General features: G+C 37.6%; 1 pseudogene; it reads left to right on the top strand.

Annotated features, from left to right (window-relative positions):
* Positions 1-19,224: 19,224 nt before the first annotated feature.
* On the top strand, positions 19,225-24,558 carry LOC128039292 (uncharacterized; annotated as a pseudogene).
* Positions 24,559-24,799: the final 241 nt, after the last annotated feature.

The following is a 24,799-nucleotide window of genomic DNA, read 5'->3' as shown; positions in this document are numbered from 1 at the left end:
ATTTTAATTAAAATGCATGGTAGGTAAAATTAGGTAAGCATTTGAAATGATAATATTGAATTGAATGAAATTGATTAAAAAATGTTTATGGCTTGAAGTTGAAGGAGAACAAATTAGAAATCTAAAATGAATTGAATTAAGTAATTGAATTAAATTGAATTGAATTAAAATAAATAAATAAATAAATAAAAATTATGTGAATCTTTGAAATGTATATTGATTGAAAAGTAATTAGTGATTTGAATTTGATTGGAAAATAAATATATATATATATATATTTGAATTGAATAAAAGTGAATTAAATTATGAATAAGTGTGAATACGTAAATCAAGTATGATTACATGTGAATATCTGGAATATGTATTAGTAGATTACGAAGTGGAAAATGAATTTGAATTGAAATGTGATTATTGAATAGAAATTGAAATGGTTTGAATTGAATTATTGAATTGAACCGGAATATTGAAATTGGTTATTGATATCGATTTTATTGGAATTGAAATTGAGAAAGTGGAAATTGATATTTGAGACTGATACTGAACTGAATTATGGAATACTGAGTATTGTTATGTGTACTGCATTGAACTGTGAAAATACTGAAGTAATAAATTACTGCAATACTGTGAAACTGATTGAAATAATGAATCATAGTTGATACTGAACTAAGATGGAAATCTTTACTGGAAAGTGCATTAAATACCCTATTAACTAGTCGGGCTGAGTCGGATATAGTTGGAATGCCATAGGATTGGAAGAGTTCAGGGATAATTCGACCTCGAGTCGATGAGACACTGGGTGTCATACTGTTTCTTCGGATAGATTTGATGAGGTACTGGGTACCAATTTACTTCGGCTTGGCCGATGAGACACTGGGTGTCAACTATTGCTTCGAACTATCCGATGAGGCACTGGGTGCCGTACTGGTGTGTTTGGTTGGATCCGTGTATCCGCCAAAGTCCGAGTCCTGTTAATAGGGGGAAAATAAAAGAATTGAAGTAAGAAATGATATTGAATTATGAATTATGTGAATGTTTGAAGGTATATTGATTGGAAATTAAAAGCAATTTGAATTGAAGTAAATGGATTTGAAATAAGACATTGAATTGAGATGTGAAAATGGAATGTGAGAATTATGGTTCAAGAAAGCAGATAATGATAAATTTTATGAAATAGTTTTAGTAATATGAAATGATGTAAAAATGAGAGGTGAAAATAAAATAATTTGAAATAGTGAAATAATACTTGAATTTAATTTAATACAAGTTATTGAAAATATTTATGGATTTAATGTATGAATTAAGTATTTAAAGACTAAAATTGTAAATTGAATATAAAAGAACGAAATGACAATGGAAATTAATAATGGAAGAATTATTAAAATGGAATGGGAAATTGAAATGAACTTGAAATAGTTATTGAAAGAATAATGTTGTAAGGTTTTAGATATGAAATAGAATAAGTTGTTGAATTGAGATATAGAAATGAAATATATGAAATAATGATTTTATGATATGGTTATTGAAGAAACGCATGAAATGGATATTGATATAGTAAGAAGATATATAAATTAAAATCAAGAGAAGTTTTTTACAACACATGTTATTAAAATAAAATTTAAGTTTAAATGCATGAATGATTTATTAATGGTAAAATAGTGGTAAGATTTAATGTGCATATATATGTTGTTTTTACCGTAAATATTTGAATTATAGTAATGCCACTGGGTGTATACTCAGCGTACGGTTTATTTCCGTGCGCAGATTAGGTACAAATTTTTTTTTTGAAGAGTTGAATTTGAGATTGCAAGTTTTCATCTCATCACATCTTCAAGCAACATCAGGGTATGTTTTAAGTTTTAACTAGAATGGCATGTACTTAGGAAAAATATTATGTACATTCCAAGTATTAGTTTTTATGTTCAATTAAATTAGTAATTAGCCAAGAATTAATTTGGCACCAAATGTAATATTCCTATATCAGGTTCCTTAAGTCGAACATGGTATAGGGGTGTTACATGTGGCGCCTGGGCTAGGGGGCTAGGGTGCGGCGCCAGAAACCCTAGGGTTTTTGGCATTCTAAAATAGTTTGGGCCACTGGGCCTCTAGATTTTTTTTTGGTTTAGGCTTGTAATTTTAGGACTTCGATTTGTGCTGGTATTGTAACTGGACTGTTAATATTTTGAAATTTTATTTACTTTTGTGTTTGGTTTTTGTCTGGTTTGGGCCTGGGCGAAATTAGACTCTCACAGCCCCCTTCATGTTGATGATTCCTTGGGATTGATAATCTAAATGGAAGGAATCTATTCGGTTCGATCTGGATATTATGTTCTCGTCACTTAAAGAAGACCACCAAGTTGCATCATTTAGTGATGAAGCTTTTCAATTTGGGATTGGAAGAAAGGGATTTGGAATTTGAAGATCTTCCCTCGAGTTAAAAAATTTCTATAGAGATCTTGTCACAACTCCAATCCCTTCCTCGAAAATCTCACTAAAAGACGATATGTGGTATTGTCTCTATGCCAGAGATGTGGTGAAGAGATCGAATCAATGGAACATGTTCTATTTTTCTGCCCATTTTCTATGACAGTTTGGAAACTTTCTTCCTTTAGTTATTGTCCAAGGAAAGAAAGTTTCAGATGGGTGTTTAAATAGTAGACCGATATAGGTAGTTAGCTTATGACTAAAAGAGTAAAAGAACATGTGGAACTACTCGCCCATATTTGTTGGAATATATGGACGACCAGAAATCGAATGATCTTCGAAGGTATCAAGGACAATCCTCTTGGTATTTGGCACAAAGCATTGAAAGAAGCTGCTGAGTTCAACGAATCTGTTGATGCTGAATGTTTGATGTCATCCACTTTTGGTTCTCATTGGTCTGTGTTAAGCATGGACTGCAATGCAACAGGTAACCATAAAGCTCACCAGCAGCAGCAGACCAACTTTAGAATCAAATAGGAGCTGCTTGTTTCATTTTGCTTATTTTGATTTTTTTTTTGTAAAGCAATCAAGTTGACATGTAACTTGATTTCTAGAGTTAGTAAGATATGAAAATGATGGATGTAATAGCTGATTTATTTTCAGCTTTTGACTTATTATTTTAGTTGGCAACTTGCCAAATTTGGTGGGAGTAGTTACGTTTAGGTAACTGACTTGCTTTTGTAACTCTTATATATTTTGAAATGGAAATGAAAGCAGCATAGGACTTTCTCATTCGGTTATTTTTTTCTTTAGCCTATCAATTGTTTTGCTTGTTGTTTTTCATGAGCTTATGCTCTTTGTTGTTCATTGTTGCTGTTGCCTTTTTCAAAAAATGGTAATCAGAGCCTCTTGTCTTTGAGGACCTCTGTTGTTCAAGTTTTTTGTTTCAAAATAAACTCAAAAATCGTGTTTGTCAAACTAGTTTCAGCAACATGAGCTTTGCACCTCCTCCACCACCAATTTTTGCTAGAGAAAACTACCACATTTGGGTAGTTAAAATGAAAACTTACCTCCAAGCACTTGATCTGTGGAGTGCAGTTGAAAATGATGTCGAGCCACCACCATTGAGAGCAAATCCAACTATTGCTCGGATCGAGGTGACATGGTGAGGAGCGAGCCAAGAAGCATAAAGCCATGGCACGCCTCTACGAATGGAGTGTCGATGTGATTTTACTCGCATCATGGCTCGTGACTCACCCAAACAAGCATGGGATAGCCTGAAAGAGGAGTTCATGGGATTAGACAAGACAATGCAGCAACAAGAAATTAATCTTAGAAGGGAGTTTGAAAATTTGAAGATGAAGGAGTCAGAAACTATCAAGCAATATTCTGATAGGATTATGGCTACTGTCAACAATATCAGACTCATTGGAGAAGATTTCAGTGACAGTAGGGTTGTTGAGAAGGTTATTACCACATTACCTGAAAGGTTTGAGTCAAAAATCTCCTCATTGGAGGGCTCAAGGGATCTCACAACCATTTCCTTGTCTGAGTTGGTTAACTCACTCTATGCACTTGAACAGAGAAGAGCAAGTAGGCAGGAGGAGAGTCCTGAAGGTACTTTTCAAGCAAAGGTCAGAGAAGGCTCCAGCTCAAGTCAGAAAGCTAAGAAGCCTTGGTTTGAAAAGAAGGAAAGATCAAAGAAAGATGCTGGTAGAAGGAGGTTTCCACCATGCGTTCACTGCAAGAAGACTAACCATTTGGAGAAGTATTGCTGGAACAGACCAGACATCCAATGCAAGAGTTACAAGCAGTATGGTCACCATGAAAAGATTTGTAGAAATCAAGAAAAGTCACAAACTCTGCCAGTACAAGCCGAGACTGCTGAAGATCTTCAAGCTCAGGAGGAGCATGTCTTCACTGCCTCATGTTCTGCAACCACAAGCAAATCCAAATGCAGTTGGCTTGTGGATAGTGGCTGCTCACATCACATGGCATCAGATGAGAGCTTGTTCAAGGACCTTGACAGGAGTTTTACTTCAAAGGTCAGAATAGGCAATGAGAATCTGATTGAAGCTAAAGGCAGAGGTGATGTTGTGATCAACACTGGTTCAGGTAACAAGGTTATTTCAGATGTGCTCTATGTACCTGAAATAGATCAAAATCTACTTAGTGTAGGTCAGCTGGTTAAAAAAGGCTACTCTCTAGTTTTCAAGAATGATTCTTGTGTTATTAATGATGTTCTTGGTAGAGAAGTTGTTTCAGCACCCATGCCAGATAGGTGTTTCATGTTGGATGTGAGCCAACTTGAGAGAAGAGCCTATACAAGTTCAGTTGACAATGCTGATCTGTGGCATAGAAGATTTGGCCATGTCAATTTCAGGTCACTCAATTTGCTGCACAAGATGAGTTTGACAGAGGACATGATTAAGGTTGATGCAAATGAGTTTGTTTGTGAAGTGTGCCAGCTTGGTAAGCAGACTAGGTTGTCTTTTCCAGTAAACCAACCATGGAGGGCTCGAGAAAGACTTGAGTTGGTGCACTCTGATGTCAGTGGACCAATGAAGACCCCTTCACTGAATGGCAGTAAGTATTTTATACTGTTTATTGATGATCTGACCAGATTTTGCTGGGTTTATTTCATGAAACAGAAGTCAGAAGTGTTTGAAGTTTTTGGAAAGTTCAAGGCATTGGCAGAAAATCAAACAGGCTGCAGGATAAAGGCCTTGAGGATAGATAATGGTTCTGAATACTTGTCTGAAAGATTTCAGAAGCTATGTGAACAGGCTGGGATTCATCATCAATTGACTACCGTGTATACTCCTCAGCAAAATGGAGTATGTGAAAGGAAGAATAGAACAGTGATGAACATGACCAGGTGTTTGTTGTTTCAAAGCAAGCTTCTAAGCATTTTTTGGGCTGAAGGTGTCAACACCTCAGTGTACCTGCTCAATAGGCTGCCAACACATGTTGTGAATGATAAAACTCCTTTTGAAGCATGGTATGATCTTAAACCAACTGTTTCCCATTTAAAGTTGCATGTGTTTTGTACTTGTCCCTGCAGAAAGAAGAACCAAGCTCGAGAAGAGGTCAGTTCCTGGTATATTTGTTGGCTCATGAGGCGCAAGAAGGGCTCTGAGTATTTGATCCCTCAACCAAGAAGATTTTGGTAAGCAGGGATGTCAAATTCGATGAAGGAAGGTTTTGGAGCCTAGATGGCTCTGACACAAGTCAGTTTGAAGAAGAGCAGATTGACAGCAATCTGGAATTGGCAAAAAATGAAGTCAGTAATACTAATGTAGATGATGCTCCTGTGAGAGGGACCAGGTCTATTGCTGATATCTACCAAAGATACAATATGGCCATTGTTGAGCCTTCAAGCTATGAAGAAGCTGCAAGAAGTAAGAGCTGGAAGAAGGCTATGAAGGTTGAAATTGACATGATCCACAAAAATGACACGTGGGATCTGGTAGACAGACCTGAGCAGAAGAAGGTCATAGGTGTCAAATGGGTTTTCAGGGCTAAATTCAATGCTGATGGCTCTTTGAACAAACACAAGGCAAGGCTTGTGGTGAAAGGGTACAATCAATAGTTTGACATTGATTTTGAGGAGACATTTGCTCCAGTGGCAAGGCTGGATACCATAAAGCTTCTGTTTGCCTTCGCAGCACAGAAGCAATGGAGGGTCCATCAACTTGATCTCAAGCCAGCTTTCCTGAATGGTTTTCTTAAAGAAGAAATTTATGTTGAATAGCCTGATGGATTTAAAGTCCAAGGAAATGATGGCAAGGTTTACAAGCTGAAGAAGGCACTCTATGGACTAAAACAGGCTCCTCGAGCCTGGTATGACAGGATAGATGCTTACCTGTCTAGGCTCAATTTCGAGAAAAGTTTGAGTGAGCCAACTTTGTTTATAAAGAAGTCCAAAGATGAGATTTTGTTGATTGTCTTAATATATGTGGATGATCTATTAGTGACTGAAAGCAGGGTCGATTTGATTCAGGAGTTCAAGAAGAATATGCAAGACATGTTTGACATGACAGACTTGGGAATCATGACTTACTTCCTTGGTATGGAAGTAGACCAGTCTGATCAAGGTATTTTTATCAGCCAGCATGCATTTGCCTTTAAAATTCTCACTAAGTTTCATATAGAAAATAGCAAACCAGTGAGCACACCATTAGCTGTGGGAGAGAAACTAAGCAGCTTTGGAAATGAAGAAAAGGTAGATGAAAAGGAGTATAAAAGCCTGATTGGTTGTTTACTTTACCTGACAGCAACCAGACCTGACCTTATGCATTCAGTTAGTCTACTGTCTAGATTCATACACAGCTGCAATATAACTCATTTGAAAGCAGCAAAGAGAATACTCAGGTATGTCAAAGGTACTTTGAAGTTTGGTGTAATGTTCAAGAAAGGAAGTGAGCTGAAATTAACTGGCTACTCAGATAGTGATTGGGGTGGATCAGTTGATGATATGAGAAGTACTTCAGGCTACTTCTTTACACTTGGTTTGGGAGTTTTCAGTTGGAGTTCAAAGAAGCAACAAACTGTTGCTCAGTCTACTGCTGAAACCGAATACATAGCGGCAGCTGCAGCAGTGAATCAAGCCATTTACCTTAGGAAGTTACTATGTGATTTGAATGAAGAACAGCTTGAGCCTACTAAAATTATGGTGGATAACCAGTCAGCAGTTGCCATCTCCAAAAATCCTATTTTTCATGGCAAAACTAAACATTTTAAGCTCAAGTTCTACTTTGTTCGAGAAGTTGTTCAATCCAAAGAAGTGTGTCTTATACATTGCAGCTCACAAGATCAATTAGCTGACATTTTGACAAAGCCTCTTGGCACAACCAGGTTTGAATTTCTAAGGGATTCAATCGGTGTTTGTTGCCTACAGTCCAAGGAGGAGTGTTAAGCATGGACTGCAATGCAACAGGTAACCATAAAGCTCACCAACAGATGAGAGACCGACTTTAGAATCGAATAGGAGCTGCTTGTTTCATTTTGCTTATTTTGATTTTTTTTGTAAAGCAATCAAGTTGACATGTAACTTGATTTCTAGAGTTAGTAAGATATGAAAATGATGGATGTAATAGCTGATTTATTTTCAGCTTTTGACTTGTATTATTTTAGTTGGCAACTTGCCAAATTTGGTGGAAGTAGTTACGTTTAGGTAACTGACTTACTTTTGTAACTCTTATATATTTTGAAATGGAAATGAAAGCAGCATGGGACTTTCTCATTCGGTTATTTTTTTCTTTAGCTTATCAATTTTTTGCTTGCTGTTTTTCATGAGCTTATGCTCTTTGTTGTTCATTGTTGCTGCTGCCTTTTTCAACAGTCTGCCCCCACCAAGGCGGTATTAAAATTAACTTCTTGGTGTTCCTCAAAAAAGTTAGCAGGATTGCTGCCTTTGCTAGGGATGGAAATAGGAGGATTATTGAAGGTGCTAATGCTCTTTTATATGAATATCGAAACCAAGTATTTGAAAGTGAAAGAAACTCCTCAACCTAGCTTTCAAATAAGATAAAGTCAAATCCTTAACTTAGCTTTCAAATAAGATAAAGTCAAACCCTTAAAGATAGGATAAGGTTTCAGTTTGATAAACCCGATCTTTTCCCTTCTTTCATGTAAAGATTTGATCAGCCGTCTACAAACCAGCAACAAGAACCCGTTCATGAGGAATGAATGAACATGAGAAAGGAAGAGAGGGGGCCGTAATAACCCCATAGGAGGTCGCTTCAATTTCTACAAGAGGAGTTGAGAATCAACTAAGAAGTTGGTGCTAAGAGCATACCGAACTAACTTCTTAAATCTGTTTCCAGAAATAACAAACTCTAATTGCCTACACATTCTCTTATACTTCGAGATAGAAACATTAACCAAGTGATAAATAATTTTCTGCATCAAGCTCATTCTTTTATGAAAAAAATCAACTAGGCATGCTCGTTAACAAACTTTTAGGTTAAAATATAACATAATTCTCTATTTTTTGAAAATTTAAAATTTAATCATTATACTTTTATTTTAGATCTCAAAATTCAAGTCTAATTGCTAACGTTTTAATTTTTCTTAAATTTAGGCTAATTACAATGTTATTTTTTTAATTATATAGCTATAAAGTGATTTTTATTTCAAAATGTTACACAAACAAATTTAATATTGTTATGATTAAACTTGAAATTTGAAATCTAAGAGACTAAATTCTGAAAAAAAATATAGGATCTAAATTTCAAATTTTAAAAATATACAAAGATTTATAACTTATTTTGACCAAGATATTATGTTGTTATTATGTTGTCGCTAGCATTGAATATTGGAGAATAAAGTTTATTGCCGACTTAGCCATTTATTAACTCCAATAATCGGGTCCTGCTGATGTGATTAAGTGCCCAATTTTCCACACTACATTGTCCTTACACAATTACTAGGAGGTTTTCGAATAACTCAAGTATTTCCCAAGGGTAATTTGTGGTGGACAGTAACATGCCAGGAAAGCCCTACCATTGACCCAAAATGAGAAATTTTATATTGCCTCCCTGCTGCTCAAACCAATAGAGACTATTCAGTTTCAATTTTCAAGGAGTGTTAAGAGTATGGATTAGAATTGTGCTAGCTAATTCTGTTATTGAGCTAAGCCTATTAGCTATTAGTTTGTTATTCTAGCAGTTAAGTTGTTAGTAATAGCAATTATTCATATACTCTATAAATACCATTGCTATAGCGTAAAACAAAAACAAGGTTAAATACAAAAGAAGTCTTTCATACTAAATACATTTTTTATTCTATTCTTTTAATACTTGATTTAGTTTTATTCGTTCAATACACAATACATTCAAGCTCATCGTAGGTGTTAACATGGTATCAGTCGCCTAAGGTGCTGAAAACCTGTACCTAGTTTGTTTTCATGGCCACCATAACTTTTGCGGGTTCCGCCTCTGTTGAACGTGGATATTTGGGGTTCACTAGTGCTCGGCTTGTCCAAACGTTTCCTCGTCACGAGACTGTCAAGTTGGATGAAGGTATTTTTATTCAATGGCAACAGCATGTTAGATTGATCATTGAAGGATATGAGTTAACTGGCTTTTTAGATGGAACATTACCTGCTCCACCACGCTTTGTGTCGTCTGTGGAGGGTTCGCTTGTTTTGAATCCGAATGCTTCGACGTTCGTTCAACAAGACCGACTACTGGCTTCTTAGTTCCTTTCTACAATTATCTTCGTTTACAGAGGCTCGAACGACGTATGATGTGTGGACTATCACCACTCGTCTCTTTACTGCCATTACAGGTACGAAGCTTTCTCGTCTTCGTCACGATCTTCATTCACTAAAAAAGGTAGTCTCTCTTTCAATATATAGCGAAAATTCAAAATATAAGTACATTAATAAAGGCTTTCAGATCTCAGATCTTAGAGGTAGAGAAGGTTGAGATTGTGCTTGCGGGCTTACCTCCAGAATTCGATGTCGTTCTTACCTTAGCGTCGTTCTCATTGGAGCCTTTGCCACTTCAATGACTTGTCGATGTATTACTTGAGTATGAGAGTCGTCAGGTGCATGCGGTACAAGATGTGACGCTTCATGCTAATCTGTTAGAGACTGTTTTGTCACCGCCTCTGGTGAAATCTATTCATGGTGGTTGTTCTCGTCTAAAAGCCGCGGTTGAAGGTTTTAAACCCGCTTATAATGTTAGATTTATAGGCGGTTTGGTCATTGAGCCTAGATGTGTTTCTTTCATTATAACCGAGAGTATGATGGCTTGTCGTCGGGTGTTCGAGAGTCAAATCTAGTGGATCATCATGGTCATGGTGCGTCGGTTCTGTCGCCAGTCCTTAGTTTGTATCAGAGGTCTGCCTTGATAGAGCTGCAAGGTAATTTGTTGGGAGAAAATGTTTGGTCATCTGCTGTGCCTTATATGTCTCAAAATAATAGGGTTTCTAACCCATTTTTACAAGGTCCTGATGGTCATTTTTCATGTTGGTCTTATGCTGGGTCAATGCCTCACTTTGGTATTGGGCATGCGCCATACCATGCGTCTAGTGAGCGTTAATGATGGGGATTACAGGCTGATTGGATCTGGGCACTTCGATGGGCCTGCTAATCATAGGCCGGTAAGGCTTGGTTATTTTAATGGGCAATTGCCATCTAGCCCAAATCAACAGTTTGTGGAAGCCTTTTCTTTTTTTGGGCCGCTAGTTCCTCCTCCTCAAAATAGGTTGACTTTGAATTGTGTAGAGTTTGTTACTTCTCTGGGCCATGAACAAGCTTGTAGGGAATCAGGTATTGGTAATGTATTTGGGCCATCCGTTCCCTGGCAGACCAAACCACGAGCTCGTGTGTACACTGGGTTTGACCCCTGTATTGGACTCTCTCGTATACCGGATTTGCATCCCTCTGATGTTTCTGATTCCATTGAATCTCAAATTAATGCTAATCAAATTGGTTCACACTTTGAAGGCACTGAGTCTTATATTCCTATACTCGTTGGGACTATAACTTGGTATCCAGATTCAAGGGCTACACATCATGTATGTCGTGATGCTTCTGCTTTGCATGACTCTACACCATACTCAGGTACATCTTCTCTCTTAATGGGTGACGGGACTCCCATCCAGATCTCGTACATTAGTAATTCAATTTTACCTACACAGTCTAAATTACTTCGTTTGTCTAATATTTTGTATGTATCGAATATACGAAAGAATCTCCTGTCTGTATCTCAGTTTGCCACTGACAATAATGTGTTTTTTGAATTTTACCTGATGTATTGTGTTGTTAAGGACATAGTGACTCGGGAAATTTTACTGAGAGGCCACATTCGTGATGGGCTCTATCATTTTTCTCTACCGGTTGTGTCTGCTCAGTCTGTTGAAGCTTTTTCTACTTCTCCCGTTGGATTCCAGAATAAAGATGATTATGGTGCTATTTTTTCTCTATGGCATAAACGCCTTGGTCATCCATCTACTTCTGTCGTTAAATCTGCTCTAGATAAATGTAAAATTGCTTCCGCTAAATATTATCTTGATAATGTTTGTACTGCCTGTCAAAAGGGAAAATATCATAAGTTGCCCTTTTTTAACTCTACTACTGAATATAGTGAACCGTTTACTTTGGTTGTCTCTGATTTGTAGGGGCTTTTATCAATTACCTGTGGTCGTAATTGGTATTATGTGTCTTTTATTGATATGTGCACTTAATTTACGTGGCTTTATAACATTCGTCAAAAGTCTCAAGCAGTATATTGTTTTGTTCAGTTTCAGCAGTTAGCCAAAACTTAGTCCGGGAAAACTATAAGATAATTTCAGAGTGATTGGGGTAGAGAATTTTGAGCTTTCACGTCTATTTTAGCAACTCAAGGGATTATTCATCAGTTGTCTTGTCCACATACCTTTGAATAAAATAGGGTGGCTGAACGCAAACATTAGAATATTGTTGGCATGGGTATCACACTTTTGGCTCAAGTGAATCTTTCTATAGAATATTGGGGATATGCAATTTGCTGTGCTGTTCATCTCATTAATCATCTTCCTACCTTAGTTTTGAACGGTCAGACTCCATATAAGGCTATTTATGGACAAGATCCTATATATGATCATTTACGCATATTCGGATGTTGTTGTTTTCCATATTTACGTCCATTTCTGCGTCATAAGTTAGATTTTTATTCTCAACCTTATACTTTCCTGGGATATAGTCCTCAACACAAAGGTTATCAATGTCTTATGCTGGATGGTAAAATCATCATTTCTCGTCATGTTGTGTTTGATGAACAAAGGTTTTTGTCTCATTCATCTACTACAAGAAGACTCATGCCTTCGTCTGTTTTTATGACAACTTTTGTTCTGCTTGTTAAGATGGTTCCTGCATCAACTTCACCTTTTGGCTCCTACTCCTCACCTTCTTCTTCTGACACTCCTCCGGCTGAGGTGGTACCTAACCATGAGCCACATAGTTCTTCCTGCTTAACCATTGGTGATAGTAGTCCTGGTCCTACTGTGCCTACAATTAGTACTCCACTCTCTCATCCTCTTTGTCTCCGAAAAATACCCATGCGATGATTACTCGATCTAAAGCTGACATTTTTAAGCCCACAGCTCTGTCTGTTGAGGCTATTGAGCCTCATACAATTGAGGAGGCCTTGTCTACCATAGAATGACATGCTGCAGTCCAAGCTGAATATGATGCTCTTATGAATAATTTCACCTGAGATATTGTTTCGTTACCACCAAATCGTAAGGCAATTGGGTGTAAATGGCTTTTCAAAGTCATGAAAAATCCTGATGGTACTATTTCCCATAGAAAGTTGCTGACGAAATGTTAATGCAGCAACCTCTGGGTATGTCCAGTGTGATTCAAATTGCAAACCTTTAGTTTGTTATCTGAAGAAAGCTTTATATAGACTCCGTCAGGCTCTACGTGCTTCGTTTGATAAATTGAAGACTTTTCTTCTTTCTGTTGGCTTTGTTATATCTAAATCTGATGCATCTCTGTTTGTTAGAGTTACGACTAGCTCCACTCTCTATGTGCTTGTGTATGTGGATGACATTATCATTACCGGAAATGTGTCTGACTGTATAAATAGTTTTGTTCAGCAACTGAATGATGAGTTTTCACTTAAAGATATAGGTGATCTCCACTATTTTCTAGGGATTGAGGTTACACGTTTCTCCAACAAGTGTCTTCATCTTTGTAAAAAAAAATACATTTATGATATACTTGACAGGAGTTCTATGTCGTATGCAAAGAGCGTTCATACTTCAATGGTTAGCTCGTCTACTCTTTCCAAGGATGACGTGGATCGTTTGTGTGATCCTACTGAATACAGAAGTCTTGCAGGTGCTTTACAGAATGTGGTCCTAACTCATCCTGATATTGCTTATATGGTAAATCGTATCTGCTAGTTCATGCATGTGCCTACTACTGTCCATTAGAACTGTCCATGGGCCGAGCAGCTCGGTCTGGCCCGACAGCCCGCCCAAAATATGGGAGGGTTCGGGTAAAAATATAGGCCCGAAATATGGGCTTGGGTAAAAAACGAGGCCCGTTTAAAAAAAGGGCCAGGCCTCGGGCACTACTTTTTTGGCCCGGGCCCGGCCCGGCCCGAATATAATAAATATATTTTTTTTATTTTTATTTTTTAATTTTAAAATACTTTTAAAATATTTTTTTTATTTTTTTATTTTTAAAATAATTTTTTAATGTTTATTTTAAAATGGGTAGGCTAGACTCAGCTTATGATATTTTCATTTGGGCTGGGTAAAATTTTAGGCCCATATTTTGGGTCGGGCCGGCCCGGGCCTAAGAAGCGAGTCGAAATTTTTTCGGGCCCGGCCCGACCCATGGACAAGTCTACTGTCCATATGGTTACATTAAAATAAATTCTGCGATATTTATGTGGTTCACTCGATTATGGGATTGTTTTTCATCCATCTGATCAGCTTTCTTTAGTTGGTTATGCGGATGCTAACTGGGGGATAGATTTTGATGATTAGCATTCTACGACGGGCTACTGTGTGTATTTTGGTCATAGACCTGTCTTCTGGTGTTCCAAGAAATAGCAGGTAGTTTCACAGTCTACGGATGAGGTTGAATATCAGAGTCTTGCTGCAGCTACTAGTGATATTACTTAGTCTCGTTGTTACGTGAGTTACACCTTCAGAGTATTGATCCACCTACCATTTGGTGTGACAACTCTAGTGCAGTTGCCGTCACTGCTAATCCTGTCTTACATTCAAAATTCAAACATGTTGAGCTTGATTTATTTTTTGTTCGCAAGAAGGTAGCCGATGGCTCCGTTGTTGTTGGTTAGGTTCCTGCCTGTGAACAGATTGCTGACATTCTTACCAAGCCACTCTCTGTATCGTATTTTGATCGATTCGGGGACTTCTTCGGGTTTTGCCTATTAGAAAGATGGGTGAATGTTAAGAGTATGGATTAGGACTGTGCTAGCTAACTCTGTTATTAAACTAAGCCTATTAGCTGTTAGTTTGTTATTCCAGCAGTTAAGTTGTTAGTAATAGCAGTTACTCATATACTCTACAAATACCATTGCTATAGTGTAAAACAAAAACTAGGTTAAATACGAAAGAAGTCTATCATACTAAATACATTTTTCAGTTTATTCTTTTAATACTTGATTTAGTTTTATTCGTTTAATACACAATACATTCAAGCTCACCGTAGGTGTTAACAAGGAGAAACAGAAAGGTTTTCTAGTTATTAGAGGTGTGCCTGTCAAGCTTTTGGTTTTTTTTTTTTGCTATTAATACTGTAATCAAATTGTAGTGGAATAAGAGACAGAAAAGATCAGAAAGATACGAAGGATGATTCACGTATGATGTGTTGTAACACAGCTACAGATGCACACCAAATCCAATTATAGTTCCATCGTTCGCTTGGGAATGTTACACCCACAGATCTCGAGGGTAAAGTGTTATATAATATTTGCTTATGATCCAACTTTAATTATGTTAGAACTGATGGTGTATGAATCTGACAAGAAAGAAGCTGTTGTTGATACTATTACAGATCATTATCAAAATTATGTGGTCATCAGAAATTTGACTTCACACAGGTTACCAATTCTATGTACCGTCGCAAGTTATGAAAACATTCGTTGTGGAAATCAATACGTTTACTAGGAGAGCCAAAGCCAGCGCACTTTGTGCCTTCCCTGGAAAACATAAAGCAACAATAGGAAACGAATCTTCGACGAGTTACATGTCTTGTCATATGTACAAAATTGCTCGTGAAATTGCTAGTGTAATCGGCAACTACCTGTGGATGAAGCCTGAGAGATCTGTCTACGAGGAGTATGACAGAATTAGTAATTTAGACATAGTCACTTTCAACTTGAATAGCCGCAATCCAACGCCGAATACAGGTGGGATCATTCAAATGGCTGCAACTTTATTATTTTCGACATCCAAGCCAGTTCACTATTATGCAGAGATAATCATTGCCTTACCAGTAAGATCAATTCCATGCAGTTTCTTAACATAAGCCAGGACGAGAAGAACCATAATGAAGCACAAATAACAGGGTTTTGGATTGATCTTTTCAAAGAAGCTATTGCAGTGATGCCAATCAATACCACTTATAAACTGGTTCCTTTCTACGATTCTGATGATCAATTGTTTATGGCACTTGCTCGTAGGGTTAGTTTGTGACTTTGTTCCTTATATTTCCTAAAAATTATCAAACATCAGTTGACTGACTGAAATTTCCAAATCCATTTTTATGTATTGAAGACTTTGGATGTAGCCATTGGCTTAACAGTAATGACGAAAAAAGGGTCCGAGCTCATAGAATTCTCATATCCATATTTCGAAGTAGGCCCGATATTAGTGATGAAGGAAAAACCTGAACCGAACCAAGTTTTTTCATTCATGATGCCTTTCACCAACGAGATGTGGTTTACTTTGGTAGCTATGACGGTGTTCAATGCTATTGTTATTCGGTTAGTTGAGTCTAGAACTGGTCATGAATCTGTTGGAGCTATCTTCTGGTTCCCTTTGGCGACCCTCTTCTATAGAGGGCATAGTAAGATTTATGTTAACTTAAAGCATTTCACCTTATTATTGAGCATGTTCTATATGCACTACATGAATTTTTTTTTGTAATGCAGGGGAATCACCGAAGAGCAATTTAACATATTTTGTGTTGGCCCCATGGTTGGTCCTGATCCTGGTTGTTTCTTCAACCTATACACAAAGCTTTACTTCCATGATAACAACAAGCTCAGACACTGAGTCATCATCTTGCTTAGATATAGAAGATCTCAAGAAAACAAATGCTATTGTGGGTTGTGATATGGAAGATTCAATTATGTTGCAGCATTTAGTGGAGTCCATTGGGTTCCAAACAAAGAACATCAAGCACATTGCTCAATCTTCAATCGATGATTATGCTAAAGCTCTATCAACTGGAAATATAAAGGCTGCATTCTTGTGGGCGCCTTATTCGAGTCTTTTTCTTGTAAAATACTGCTAAGGTTTCAGATCTTGGGTCCCCAACTGTAATCTACGTGGTTCTTCAGTTGTAATAAAAACCATACTCTTCAATTTAAACTCTATTAATCTTTTGTTCAAGCTTTGAGGAATGTCTTTTGTTTATTTCTACAGATTTTTTCATGGGGTTCTCCTATTGTTTCCGATATGTCAGAGGCTATCCTGCGATTATATGAGAGTGGGAAAATCAAGCAAATGAAGGATTATTTACTATCATTTCCAGAGTGTCAGAGTTCAACAATTGATGGCACCATGAAACGAGGAATAGGACTTGGACCCTTCTCAGGTTTTTTCTTTTTAATTTCCCAATCTATCCACTAAACTTGTTCATGGGCTGGCTACCTACATAAGTACAAAAGTCCCGGTCAGAAAATGATAATGTTTGAACAAAATATGATACCCGAAAAATGGATTTAGGTAAATTTTAAGGTCCATTTTTTATATGAACTAGGTCTTGAGCAAGATTTTTTACTTTGAGCTCAGCCCTGTCTGGTCCAAATATTATGTTATAAAATAATATTATAATTAATTATATATGTTAAATAATAATTATATATTTATATTAAATCAATAATCCAATAACATTTAAATCAATTGCCCAAAACCTAAAAAAACTTACCCACTAAATAACCCAACTCAAAATATAAAATTTTAAAATTTATATTTAATAAATAAATTTTATTATATTTATTTGTGTTTTAATATAATAAAACATGTATTATATTTATGGTAGTGTTTTTTAATATAAATACTTTTTAATGTGTTAGAAAACTTTTATTTTACCCTTTTTTAGTGTATATAGTGTATTATATTTAAAAAAATTATTTTGAATAAAAAATAATAAAAAAATCAAATATGGTCGGACGGGATCGTGCCCTAGTTTATTTTCCTTAAAATTGGGTTGGACTTGGACAAAAAAATAAGCCCATTTTTCGGACCGGACCCGAGCTTGGAAAAGTGGTCTAAATGCCTTGTATAGGCTCAACCTAACCCATAAGCACCTCTAGTATCCACTGGAGCGAGGCCAGTGACTAATTCTTTGCGTTTTATAAGTCCATTAAAGGGTAAACGCTGGCTACAAATTTTAAAGATGCTCCATACTCATGGCGAGGCTTGAACCTTCAACCATTGGTTAAGATAGAAGAGACCATTTTCATCTCAATTAACTCTTGTGGTTTAGGTTTATTTATTTTATCAGGCACGACATCTGCAATTGTAATGTTGATCGTGGTTATTCGACAAATGAGAAAACGTTGGGAGGAGGTGATTCAAGGAATGTTGATGGGTAAAGAACTTTGGGTAGTGCTGATTAAATACTAAAGTTACATATTTTATGTAATTAAATTGGTTAATTTATGAGAATGCACCACTAATTTTGCTATATTTATTGAATTTTGTGCAGGAATGCAATTTGGGACTAAATAGAAGAAAAAGGAAACAATTGGGTCAAATTAAAGAAAGAAGCAAAGAAGGAGGGCGAAAGTAGAATTTTTCCAATATTAATTAGCTGAAAATTTTGTTGACTTAGTGGGGGAGATTATTTTGGGATATTTTTGTCATGGAATATTTTTTTTTCCTTGAATTTCTAGACTAGTTGGCTCCTAAATTAGTAAATCCTCTAGTATAAATAGAGCATGTATTGTTCATCAATTCATCAATCAAAAAATATTTAGCTTTTATCTTTCAATTCTCTCCTTTTCTCACGTAACATTGTTTCTTTAGCTTCTTTGCCTTCAATTTATTCCTAGCAGCAACCAACTTTAAATCATTTGCAATTTCTTTTTTCAAATTCCCTTTTCAACCACCCACTTTAATATATTCCAACCCCCATACTCAATCACATCACCCATCTTTTCACCCTGTCTACCTTATTTATCAAATACCAACATGTCCCAAACCTTAGCCAACTAAACCCATTTTCACTTTAGTAGAAATTAGCCTCGTCAAAACCCGTGAGTTACGAACCCGAGCCATTTAACTCCTAAAATTCCAGTACTTATTACTTCTCCGGATTAAGAGTTTGATTTTGTCAGCTCATAAAGTCAGATCATCACTAAGTCAAAAAAGACGTCATTTGATTTAGTGTGATTAGACGTACAGTTGGAATTCTGAAAGGAACGTTTCTAATCGGTTTTCTGTGAACACATTGGCGTGCCAAGTGGAGATTGCTGTTTGGTTTCGTCAAGGGAAGTAGTAACCGGATTTAAATGTCCAATGCGGTTGAGGGCACTGGTTCGAGCTAGGCTCTTCTAGAACGCAAAGCTGCCGGAGCTCTAAATCACGAACGTTTCGTGGTTGTTCGATTGGTAAGAATTAGTTATTGGACGTTCCATAACTAATTTACAGAAGGAAGAGTTGGTGTCCGAGGCGTCCTTGGTAGCTATAACTAGCTTATTGGAAAAGGGGAGTTCATCCAATTTCGAGGATCGGTTCAAAGACGAGGAAAATTCGCGCCTAAAGCTGAGCTCATTCTAATTAATTTTTCTTAATATTTATTTCACGGTTATTATTATTCTGTTTTCAACTTTTACTTTGGACATTATTTTTCTGTTAATTTCAGGTTTTCAAATTTTTATCCCCCCAAACATCTTGGGCACGACAGCTGCCCCGACATAAATCTGGTCAAACGAGCAACAATTTACAGTAAACCAGTCTCTGAGGGATCGACCCTACTCCCTATACTGCATAATTTGCAACTTAAGGCGTAGGTTTATATTGGTGGATTCGACACCCATCAGTTTTGGCGCCGTTGCCGGGGACTGGCAACACTTACAGATTGTTTAGATTATCTTCATGACCAGATCTTCATCCGGAGATCTCGAATACGGCCCAGAGATCAAAAAATCCGCACGAGCGCGACGTAAAGAGACAAAAGTTCTTAAACGTGTAGAAGCAATTGAACGTGGAAAACAAGTCGAAGTGGTTGAACTTGAGACCGAACCATTTCCTAAAACAAAAGAAGCGGAAGACAACCTCGGTGAACCAGAAAGGATGGCGAACCGAACCATTCGTCAGGTAGTCGCTGCTCCTAATGAGCAAACACCGTTGTGCATCAACTATCCAGCCGGAAAAACCCCATTCGAGTTGAAGTCAGGCCTAATTCACCTTTTGCCCACTTTTCGAGGCTTGAAGAATGAGAATCCACATACCCACTTGAGAGAATTCCACATGGTCTGCTCCAGCATGAAACCACGAGGAGTAAATCAAGATGAAATTAAACTTCGGGCCTTTCCATTTTCTTTAGTTGATACAGCAAGAGAATGGTTATTTTACTTACCCCCGGTTCAATTACAACATGGGATGACTTATCTCGTGTTTTTCTTGTGAGTTCTTCCCAAAGATCACGGCGGTGAACTAAGGAGAGACATAGTGGGAATCCGCCAAATAGAGAGTGAATCGCTCTATGACTATTGGGAGAGATACAAAAAACTGTGTGCAAGTTGTCCTCAACACGGTTTGACCGAGCAACCACTTCTTCAATATTTCTACGAGGGTTTGCTCCCTATGGAAATGAAAATGATTGACGCTGCTAGTGGAGGGGCGCTTGTCAATATGACTCCTCAAAGGGCAAGAGAACTGATATCCACCATGGCGGCAAATTCTCAACAGTATCGACCGAATTCAGAACCCACAAGACGGGTTAATGGGGTAAACGTTTCATCCTTAAAAGATAAATTGGATAAGTTCACTAATATTGTCCAATCTATGCTTACAGAAAAGAAGAATCAGACCCAACTGTGTGGGATTTGTACTACATCTGAACATCCGACGGATTTGTGCCCAATCCTTAACGAAAATTTAACGGCACATATTGATGCTGTCGGAGGTTTTCCGGGACCTCCACAAAGACGCTATGATCCTTTCTCCAACACCTACAATCCCGGGTGGAAGGATCATCCCAACTTGAATTACGGAGCTAATCCCCGATATAATCCGACATACCAATCGAGACCTTTGCAACCACCGCAACCGCCACCCAAGCCGAGCATATCTCTAGAAGCTATTATGGAGAGACTTGCCGCCGATGCTGCAAAATACCAACAAAGGACAGATGCATCAATTCAAGAATTAACTAATCAAGTTAGTAAACTCTCAATGGCAGTTAATTGTTTGGAGTCTCAAGGTAAATTACCTTCCCAGACAGAGCCGAATCCTCGCCAGAATGCAAGTGCAATAACTCTTCGTAGCGGAAAAATTCTGGAACCAGTTCCAGACAAAAATCTTGGGCAAGACATGGAACGGGAAAAGTAGATCCTTGATCGAAAAGCCAAACCAGAATCAGAAATTCAAAAACCAGTTGTGATTCCACCTCCTTTTCCAAGGAGACTCGCGAACAATAAGAAAGAAAAAGAGGAAAAAGAAATCCTCGAAACATTCAGGAAGGTGGAGGTAAATATCCCTTTACTCGACGCTATCAAACAAATCCCTCGTTACGTAAAATTTCTCAAAGAATTGTGTACTAGCAATAGGAGGTTACTAGGTAACGAAAGAGTAAATGTAGGAGAAAATGTCTCCGCAGTACTGCAAAAGAAAGTTCCACCCAAATACAAGGACCAAGGTATGTTTGCTATTTCTTGTGAGATAGGTAATGTAGGCATTAAGAAAGCCATGTGTGATTTAGGGGCTTCCATTAATTTTATGCCTTATCCTATATATAAGATGATTAACGCGGGTCCTTTGAAAAAGACAGGAGTAATTATCCAATTGGCGGACAGGTCAGTCATTTATCCTGAAGGGTTGCTTGAAGACGTCCTTGTTAAAGTTAACGAATTAGTTTTCCCTGCAGATTTCTACATTATTAATATGGAGGACGATAACTCAACTAATTCGATATTTTGCTTGGAAGGCCATTCTTAAATCGCAAGCGCAAAAATTGATGTTCAGAGTGGAACATTGACAATGGAGTTTGATGGCGAAATCGTGAAATTCAATGTCTACGAAGCCATGAGTCATCCTAACTCATTGTCAAATATTTCCAGTATCGATAGTATAGATTGTTTAACTCAAAATTATTCTGAATATCATGACTTTGATGAGTTGGAAACTGTCCTTTACAGAAGCATTGACATGGATGTTTTAAGTCGTCTTGAAGAGTTAGCAGTTATAGAAGATCCGTTGCGAGAGATTGTCAAACACTTAGAGACTCAAACATCGTCGACGAATCGAGGTAACCAATTTGAACTATTACCTTCCCAAACTAAAATATTGCCTTCGATTTTGCAGCCACCAACTTTGGAGCTTAAAGCATTACCAGACCATCTCAAGTACGTCTTTTTGGGAGAGAAAGACACTTTACCGGTGATAGTGTCAAACAAACTAACCAAAGACGAGGAGGAAAGTCTAGTTCAAGTTCTGAGGGATTATAAGGAGGCTATTGGTTGGATAATAGCCGACATAAAAGGGCTAAGTCCATTCACCTGTATGCACAGAATTTCCATTGAAGATAACACGAAACCAAAAAGAGATGCATAGAGGCGCCTTAATCCACCCATGATGGAGGTAGTGAATAAGGAAATCCAGAAATTGTTGGATGCTGGAATGATATATCCGATCTCCGACAGTGATTGGGTTAGCCCAGTTCATGTCGTGCCCAAGAAAACTGGCGTGACAGTGGTGAAAAATTCGTCTGGAGAGCTAGTTCCTACCCTAGTCCAGAATGGATGGACGGTTTGCATCGATTATAGGAAGTTGAACGCAGCTACCCGAAAAGACCATTTTCCACTTCCTTTCATCGATCAAATGCTCGAGCGATTAGCTGGTAAGACTCATTATTGTTGTCTCGATAGATATTCAGGATTTTTCCAAATTCCGGTGGCGCTTGAGGATTAAGACAAAACAACTTTCACGTGTCCTTTTGGAATGTTTGCGTATAGACGAATTCCGTTTGGACTCTGTAATGCTCCAGCCACTTTCCAGAGATGCATGGTGAGCATATTCTCCGATTATGTCGAGAAAATCATTGAAGTCTTCATGGATGACTTCACAGTGTACGGTAACTCTTTTAACGAATGTCTCGATAATCTTGCTAAGATATTACAAAGATGCCTAGAATTTAATCTTGTTTTAAATTATGAAAAATGCCACTTCATGGTTGACAAAGGGTTGATTTTAGGTCATATAGTTTCCTCGAAAGATATTGAGGTCGATAAAGCAAAAACGGATATTATTAACTCATTACCTTACCCCACATCTGTGAGGGAAATTCGTTCGTTTCTTGGTCATGCAGGATTTTACAGACGATTCATAAAAGACTTCTCGAAGATCGTGCAACCGCTCTGCAGTCTGTTACAGAAAGATAAATAATTTAAATTTAAGTAGACTTGTAAAGATGCATTTGACATACTGAAGCAGAAATTGGTCTCCGCTCCCATAGTGCAACCACCGAATTGGAACTTCCCGTTTGAAATCATGTGTGATGCGAGTGATCGAAGTGGGGGAGCTGTTCTTGGCCAAAGAATAGGGAAAGAGCCTCATGTTATCTACTATGCTTCGAAGACACTAGATGTTGCCCAAAGCAATTACACAACCACTGAGAAAGAATTATTAGCTGTTGTGTTTGCTTTAGATAAATTTAGATCTTACCTGTTGGGAACTAAAGTGATTATTTTTTCTGATCATGCAGCTTTGAAATATTTGGTAGGGAAGAAGGAGGCAAAACCTAGACTAATTAGGTGGATTCTACTTCTGCAAGAATTTGATTTTGAAATCCGGGATAAGAAGGGATGCGAAAACTTAGTAGCTGACCATCTGAGTCGGTTACCAGTTCCAGCAGATGACACACCATTGAAAGACAACTTCCCAGATGAAAACCTGTTTTCAGCAAATGCGGTTCATCCTTGGTACGCAGACATAGTAAACTATCTCGTCACAGGTACTATACCTTCAGAATTACCAAGGTCCAGAAAAGATAAGATTAAAAAGGATGCTCGATATTACATTTGGGACGATCCTTACCTATGGAAGCATTGCTCCGATCAGGTAATTCGATGGTGTGTAGCAGAAACAGAGGTACAGTCTATCTTAACTTTTTGTCATTCTTATGCATGTGGAGGACACTTTGGACCTAAACGCACCGCACATAAAATTCTTGAGTGTGGACTATTTTGGCCAAGTATATTTCGTGACGCCTTCTTATTCTGTAAAACCTGTGGAAAATGCCAAAAAGTCGGTAATCTTAGCCGTCGAAATGAGATGCCCCTTACTCCCATCCATATTTGTGAAATTTTTGATGTGTGGGGCATCGATTTTATGGGACCTTTTATTTCTTCTTTTGGTAATTTCTATATACTTTTAGCCGTTGATTACGTTTCTAAATGGATAGAGGCAAAGGCTACTCGCAATGATAATGCTAAGACTGTGGTTGACTTTCTTAAAAGTTCTATCTTTTCCAGGTATGGCACCCCACGAGCATTAATCAGCGACAGAGGAACTCATTTCTGCAATAAGCTCGTAAGTGCACTTATGGAGAAGTATGGAGTAACTCAACGAATTTCTACTGCTTACCATCCACAAACAAACGGGCAAGCTGAAGTGTCAAACCGTGAAATCAAGTCCATCTTGGAGAAGACTGTTAAACCTAACAGAAAGGATTGGAGCTTGAGATTAAATGACGCACTGTGGGCTTATAGGACAACTTACAAGAGACCAATAGGCATGTCACCTTATCGACTCGTTTTTGGTAAACCATGCCATCTCCCAGTCGAATTAGAGCACAAGGCATTTTGGGCAGTTAAACAATGTAATATGGAGATGGAGACTGCAGGAAGGGCTCGAAGGTTGGACATTCAGGAACTTAAGGAAATTAGAAATGATGCATATGAAAATGCTCGAGTTTATAAAGAAAAGACGAAGGCGTTCCACGATAAGATGATCACTAGGAAGCAGTTTTCAATAGGACAAAAAGTTCTCCTATACGACTCCACCTTAAAGATTTTCGCTGGTAAGCTTCGATCCAAATGGATAGGTCCATTTACTATCACTAATTTATTTTCAAATGGTGCAGTGGAAATTCAAAGCGAAGAAACCCGGAAGTGCTTTAAGGTGAATGGACAACGATTGAAACCCTTATACGAGAATTTTCAAATGCACACGATTGAGGAGATTGTTCTCGAGGAGCCCAGAAATTGAATAACAGGTCGTCGAGCTAACGACATTAAACATAGCGCTGTTGGGAGGCAACCCAAATTTTCTTTTCCTTAATGCAAATAAAATTTTTGGTAAAATGGAAAATGAAAATGCATGTCGAGGATTAGTTCTGTCTAAGGAAAGACTTGGTACTTAAGTATGTCCATTGTGACTCACCTCTCTTTCCTGGGAACTTACTTGGTGCATTTATCACGACTATTTTACCAAATATCGAAATTTTAGT

This window comes from Gossypium raimondii, chromosome 2 (assembly GCF_025698545.1).
Source record: "Gossypium raimondii isolate GPD5lz chromosome 2, ASM2569854v1, whole genome shotgun sequence".
Lineage (NCBI taxonomy): Eukaryota > Viridiplantae > Streptophyta > Magnoliopsida > Malvales > Malvaceae > Gossypium > Gossypium raimondii.
The sequence above is the reverse complement of the archived record's forward strand: the minus strand, read 5'-3'. Positions and strand labels throughout refer to the sequence as shown.